At 36.0% G+C, this 7152-nt stretch overlaps 2 non-coding genes across 2 annotated transcripts; one reads left to right on the forward strand and one right to left on the reverse strand.

Moving 5' to 3' along the window:
* The first annotated feature begins 494 nt into the window (after nucleotides 1-494).
* trnac-gca (transfer RNA cysteine (anticodon GCA)) lies at nucleotides 495-566 on the forward strand. Its single transcript has one exon. It is a non-coding gene; the product is annotated as a tRNA-Cys (tRNA).
* A 6236-nt stretch (nucleotides 567-6802) lies between these two features.
* On the reverse strand, nucleotides 6803-6874 carry trnac-gca (transfer RNA cysteine (anticodon GCA)). The gene has a single exon. It is a non-coding gene; the product is annotated as a tRNA-Cys (tRNA).
* Nucleotides 6875-7152: the final 278 nt, after the last annotated feature.

The following is a 7152-nucleotide window of genomic DNA, read 5'->3' on the forward strand; positions in this document are numbered from 1 at the left end:
CATGCTGCATGTAAAATAACTTAATAAACTCAATGTTTTGCTAAACCAACCATTTGTACTAAGCCGAAAAGAGAGTCCAAATCCGAATTCTACAAAAAAATAAATAACTGTAAGTATGGATATCGAATCAGGCAAATATATTTAAAACACATATATATATATATATATACAAGTGTGACTGTGTGTGTGAACAGCTAACTTTCTTAACTGTTTTGTCTTTTCATCATCACCCAGTTAGTTACAGGTTTCATGTTTCATTTGCTTAGTAACTGGTGAGCTCTGAGAGGAGGCGAGTCAAATGGAAAGTGAAAGCAAGTATCAAAAGAAGGACATTGCATGTTGCATTACTCTGTGCTTTTGTTATGTATTTTCTAAATCGTATAATGTGATAGTTTTGAAAGCAGAAAACAACAAACATATTAAACATTTGTTAAAATTGACATGTGTCTGTTTATTAATATTAAAATTGTCATCTAATTTTTCATATAATATGTGGGGGTATAGCTCAGTGGTAGAGCATTTGACTGCAGATCAAGAGGTCTCCGGTTCAAATCCGGGTGCCCCCTGTTTTAAACTATTTGCCTCTTTTTATTCGAATAAATTATCAAAACAATACATACATGGCCGAGGCACAAAACAACTAAATTGCTAAATCTTGCACTTTTACACTTTCAGCCTTTTTTTTTTTTTTTGTGAGTGTGTGTGTGTGTGAGCAGGGGGATCTTACAGCAATGCTTGAAATTGAATTATTTTGCATTTATTTCGATACATTTCAATTTGTTTTAACATTGAATAAAAATTGCTGAAATATAAACGGGCCTTGATAGAGATGTGCGTTTTACCGGATCGTCTTAACATTTGATGTGATGACCAGAAATGTGAGAATTGTTCTTGTTGTTTGAAGAAGAGGACAGTAAAAGAGAAAGAAAATTTGTTTTTTGTTTTTGTTTTTCACTCCGTGCTGATGTAAGCTGTTATGGTCACTGCTTTCACAGAGTGTTCTTGTGACCGACACGCAAGAGGTACATTCACAAATTAGTCGAAAATGTTATTTTGGGTGAAGAAGCAATTTGGTAAGAGTATGAGATCATACTAAAAGCGCCTAATCAGCAGTACAGATGGCATTTACAGAGAAATAAGCAAATATATGTTGAATTTAAAGAGATACATTTTAACAGGTGGTGTTTATCTAACTTTGAGGAAAAGCACTGAGAGACCATTATGTTTGAGGAATTCAATATATCTGCTAGACATCCTGTATGTCTATTTAAATGTGAGGAGGGATTTGTGATTGAATCATGCTGCAGTCCCAAAAGGTGGGAGCTTGTCCTTTCTAACATAATAAGTTCCACCTTAGGGCACTAAAAAGATAACCGAGGTAAATCCCTGTTCTTTAAGATACAGCAAATCCACTGCGCCTGCATCTGCTCATGATATTCCTCTTCAAGGGAAGACAATGTCATCTTTTGAAATTAAGTTGGATATACAGTTTACTGATCATGCCTCTCTCAGGACAAAACTGGATTCTGGCAAATTGGTTGTCAATGCATGAATCTATCTGAGAGCATACTGGTGATGTTTCTGAGAAAAAAAAAAAAAAAAATCATTGTTTTGCCTCTGTTGATTCTAAACTCACTATCAAAAATCTGGAAAAAAAAATAGCTTAATGCGTACATGTTTATGGACAAAGCATGTGGTAGTTATTCAAGGAAAAAAGGAAATGACATAAATTCATCATTCAAAAGTTTCTTTTTAATGAATCAAAAACAGGAAATCTGGGGAAACTGTGAGCTTTAAAGAAAAAAAAAGATACATTTGGATCGGCTCAAAGGGGGTATCACACATGTACCGAAGCCTCAGGCAGTATGTGGCCGACACTGACGTCGCTTTAGAATATTGGACAAGCTCTGTAGTTGACGAGAAGTGATCAAATACAGAATCAAATGGTTAACCGTTAGACAAGTAGAGCATTTTTGCCACAGGCAGAAAAATGGGAAATTCAGAGCTTATCCCCTTTGTGAGAGAACGGTAGGTATTACTGAGGATTCCCCCCGATGGGGTTACATATGCATCATATGCCTCAGGTGCCTTGTATATTTTTTGCACTTCCTTGTTTAAAAAAAAAGCTAGATAAGTTGTTCCCGTTGAAACACCACAGTCATTTTTTTCACAATGGCAACTGAGACTTAATCACAAGACGTTATTCGCTTGTTCAGCAATGTCGCTGTTGCTGAAGTAATGTATTTGCCACTCCACCACAATGGTCTCAAATGTCCTGCACTGGTAAAGGCCTTTCTGATGTAGTTGCAGATGCAAGAGCAGCTGCACTGCTGGGAAGGAGATCTTGCTGATCATACTTAAGATTCATTTTGATATCTCCTCAGTAAACTGATCATGCTGGTTTATAGTTGCATTTAATTGTAGCTGAAGGGCTGCATATGTTTGAATTACAGGGACTGAAGTGTGCTACAAGTGGCCAATAATAATGATACTTACTTATCACTGCCATCATTATCACCATCATGAGCGAAACACAGTTGTTTTTTCTTATTTTTATTTTTTTTTTACAAGACTTGAATAATATTTTAGAACTACAATATCTAAAAATACCCATTGCATTAAAACAGCATTCATGTATAAGTGGTAAGTAGTCCCACTATTTGTTTGTTATTTATTTGTCCATTATTTATTCATGACTTATTCAAGAATGCAATTCACAACATGCATGCATCGTTGAACATATATGTGACGGGTAAATTTATGCACTTACCTGCAAGACTGCAGAACGGGGCGCTGCCAACAAACTTTGCCGCTTTGGGTATCACTTGCGACTGGTTTGGACAAGGAAAAGAGCGCAATGGACGGACAATGTGATTGTGCTTTAAGTAATCACAAACTTGCGTACCCGGGGAAAGCAACGTAGCCTGTTGGAGTCCCTGGTTGTCGCTGAGCCCGTCGGGAAACAAGGGAACATTTACTGGGTTCCCGCCACATTTGGTCCGATCTAACTTGGCAGTGTCTTGAGGGATGACCTCTATTTCTATCTCTGAATGCACTCTTGTATTGAGTTACTTTTTGATATTCTTGATCAATTTGCTCATTAAACATCATGAAATGTCCTTACGATCCGCCACCGTCGGTTGTGTCATTTGAGTTTTGTTGGTGATGGGTTCCCCCTTTCGTGTGATAATAGTGCTGGTTGCCTCCTATATGTATAACAGTCTAGTCCAGGGGTCGGCAACCCTTAACACCCAAAGAGCCATTTGGATCCGGTTTCCTCGGAAAAGAAAACACTGGGAGCCGCAATTACTTTTTGACGTCTAAAGTAAAGGTACCACTGTATATATTGCTTTTTATTACCTTTATACTTTGTATAAACAAGTGTGTAGTGTGTTGCTCCTGAAATTCACAAAGTATCACGGAGAAAATTGAATTTTATCTATGTAATGAACTCATTTTGAGCTTTGGGCTTTCAGAGCGTTTAGCGGAGCCTTGACGTGAATTTTAAGAATAGATTGGGGAAAAAAAATCACTGCGTCAGTAAACAATACAAAATAAATATTTGCAAAATATCTTCATAAATATTTATTTTACCTGGTTCATGGGACTTCCGCTCCTAAACTTCTGCGCACAGCATCTGCAAATCGGGACTTTACCGGCCGGCGGGTATACCGGCTTCCGCGAGTGTGACGTTATTTTGAGTGGCGAAAAATAATAAATATAACTGTATTTAATATTTCAAGATCACAATTATCTTCCGACTTAGAACTAAAAGTAAAAAAAAAATGAATGAACACAAATGAAATACACTTCAATTAAATATTTATAATTTATTTTCCCAAGCCACTCGGAGCCGCAGTGTAAAAATGAAAGATGCGGCTCCGGAGCTGCGGGTCGCCGACCCCTGGTCTGGTCCTGCGTCTGGGGGAGATTCTGTTTTTTTTCTCCTTGCTGTTACTTGTTCTTTGCTGTTATTAGAGACTTCCAAGGCCCATTTTGCATCCGGTGTTTTATTTTGCCCGGTGGGTTTACCCTTGCTGTATAGATGTTCGCTGTTTATATCGAAGACTTGGCAATTTTTGTTTTTGGGACATGGAGACAGTTTGACCTGGGTTTTGTACATTTTCTTTTAAAGATCTATTTTCTAAAAATGATGAAAACCAAAAAAAAAAAAAAGGATGTATTTTTCATCTCTCTGCTCTGCTTTGCCTACAAGCCGGTAATTACATCTTACAGGAATCTCTGCCTTTGCATTTTTGGCCTGATCCACTGTCACCTCTACTCACACATCCTGTCAAAATCATCATAACAGTTATCTTTGTTAGTTGTTATTTTTTCTATATTTGCTAATCTTTACATCCATTAACTGTTTTCTTACTTTCCCAGTTGATCTATTCTTGATCGTAGGTCAGTTATCAGCAAAACACACACCTTTACACACATTTCTCCCTATACATTGTGGCACAGCAGCTCCCTTGAACATTTTTCCCTTGATCCAAAAAAAAAAAAGAAAAGAAAAGGGCAGTTTCACACAAACACACATATATATATATATGTATATACATCTCATTTCAGTGTACTGGTAAAATCAGCCACTCAACATCCGTGGTATAAAGAAATGTTGGAGAAATCCATTCAGTCATTTACATTACATTGGTGAGACAGACATCCAAGCAAAGCCCAGAAGCACTGTTTCTACCAACCAGTGGTTGATACTGAGAGCCGCTGGCTTAAAAACTACACTGAAGAATGGGATTACTGTTTTGAAGCCTCTGGTATCGCTATAGGCATCAAGAAATGCATTAAAGTTCATCAATGCACTAGCTCATGAAAAACAAGAGCATTGTTTTCATTCAAAATATCAGGAATTGCCAAAGCCCCCAAGCAAAGGAAACAAAGCTCCGGGCAGCTGGATGGGAGAATCGAGCTCATTTCCAACTGCTTTCCAACAGCGAATGCTGGTTTATTTAACGGTTACCACTATATCCCTTGATGAAACTAGTTTTATTTATGAAAACAATGTTTTGCAACACCTAGTTAAGTTGTTTTTCAGCCTTTATAGCAAAGCGTCCATGAGGGAAAAAAAAAAAAAAAAGTGATTAAAACACAGATTTTTCTTTGACCATTTAATCAAAGCATTATTTTGATGAAATATGTCACATCGTCTGATAAAAACAGAATTATACTGTATATGATTCAATCATTTTCTGCTTGGATACACAAAACTTTGCTTATTTAACCACAAAACATGTTATCTTTATAATAAAAATGAAAAAACGATACTTCTGTAGTTTTATAGAAAAAATGTTTTGTGGTTAAGTAGGCAAAGTTGTGTATATCTGATCAGGAAATAATTGAATCATACATAGTATCTTGAAGGGATTTTACATCATAATGTTTTATTTATAATACCATATGGATCATGTTTAATTGCAGCTAGTTGCAAATAAACATTAAATTGCAAGTTTAACAAACTGATTGCAATTGTACATTTGCATATGGATATAATCATAGTCAATGAATATGGAAGGAAAGACCATACAGATGAGATTTATTTAAGTATTATTTCTCAAAGTTACACTGATGAACATCTTGATTAGGGATTAAAGATTTAGCCTGACTTGAAAAGTAGGGACAAAAGAAAGTATCCAAATATTCAGTGTTGCGATTTTTCATCAAGTCACAGGTCTTGAATGACCGGTGTACCATATCATGTCACTTTATCATCACTATCTCATTAAGGTGTGGTATTGTTTTAGTTAAAACACAAATAAATCTGTCGAAAGATCAATACAAAGGTTCAATACTCAGAAATGCTAGACGCCATTATTGTCACGATGGACACAATTTCCTTTTACTGGTAAAATACCAACATTAACAACCTCCGACCTGTAATAGTTTTGGTTGTTTTTTCAGAGTAAACATGGGTCAAAATAAAGGTTACACTTCTTTTTTTTTTTTTTTCATTCTATATTTTAGCTTTTATTGTCAGCTACAATTCTGAATAAGAACAAAAAAAAAAACTAGGTTGAAAGAAAAGCTGATCACATGTATATGACCAACACAAACTGGATAAATCCAAAAATAGACAAGAAAAAGACGAAAGGCCCTCTTTTATGTTGAACAAAAGAATTGCATTCTTAAAATTGTGTTTGGAGGGAAACAGAAGTAGAAAGAAAAGTTAGAAGGCTGCATCCTCTGAAAAATCTAGATAATCTAGTCTAATTGGGTCGTGTCCAGGAAGGGGTTATTTCTTGTGACTCTATGATCTAACGGACTGTGTGTGTGTGTGTGTGTGTGTGTGTGTGTGTGTGTGTGTGTGTGTGTGTGTGTGTGTGTGTGTGTGTGTGTGAGTGAGTGAGTGAGTGAGTGAGGTTTTTCATTATTTACATGAACACACATGCAATGGATTTAGACTACAATGAGTTCACGTCAAGATAGAACTGTGCCAGGAATGTTCTTATAGTCATGACATTTTCCATGAAACATGGCCAACTATGCATAGTAAGGTATACATGCATTTGGAGACGTGCTGTATGTAAAATAACTTAATAAACTCCATCTTTTGCTAAACCAACCATTTGTACTAAGCGCGCGTACTGTTTAATAACAACAAAATACTACTAAATAAAACCATTGGTTCATTCTGATAACTAGCATGTTTTTTTGGCTTTGAATTCATCACATTATTTGTCTGACTTTGACATTAGCTTATGCGACAGGCATGTATTTTTAAGAATTAAAAAAATACTTCATAATTAAAAGAACATTATTAGAATAAAGGAGGCAAATAGTTTAAAACAGGGGGCACCCGGATTTGAACCGGAGACCTCTTGATCTGCAGTCAAATGCTCTACCACTGAGCTATACCCCCGATATATATGAAGAAAAACTCACTAAATTATATATTTATCATTCAGTACATGTTAATTTTTTTGTTTCTGTGTTTTCATTGTTTTATAATTATAGACTCCCACATAATATAACATAAAAACCACACACACACAAATAAAACAGCAGGGATAAAACAGATCTCAAACAACATCGGCTGCCCTTTCAGTATTTGCTTTCACTTTCCATTTTACTCACTGTCTCTATGCTCACCAGTTACCAGGCAAACAAAGCTAATATATTTACGAAGAGGGAGTTTCC

Source organism: Fistularia commersonii, chromosome 3 (genome assembly GCF_037954325.1).
Source record: "Fistularia commersonii isolate RoL2024-O1a breed Wild chromosome 3, RoL_Fcom_v1.0, whole genome shotgun sequence".
Lineage (NCBI taxonomy): Eukaryota > Metazoa > Chordata > Actinopteri > Syngnathiformes > Fistulariidae > Fistularia > Fistularia commersonii.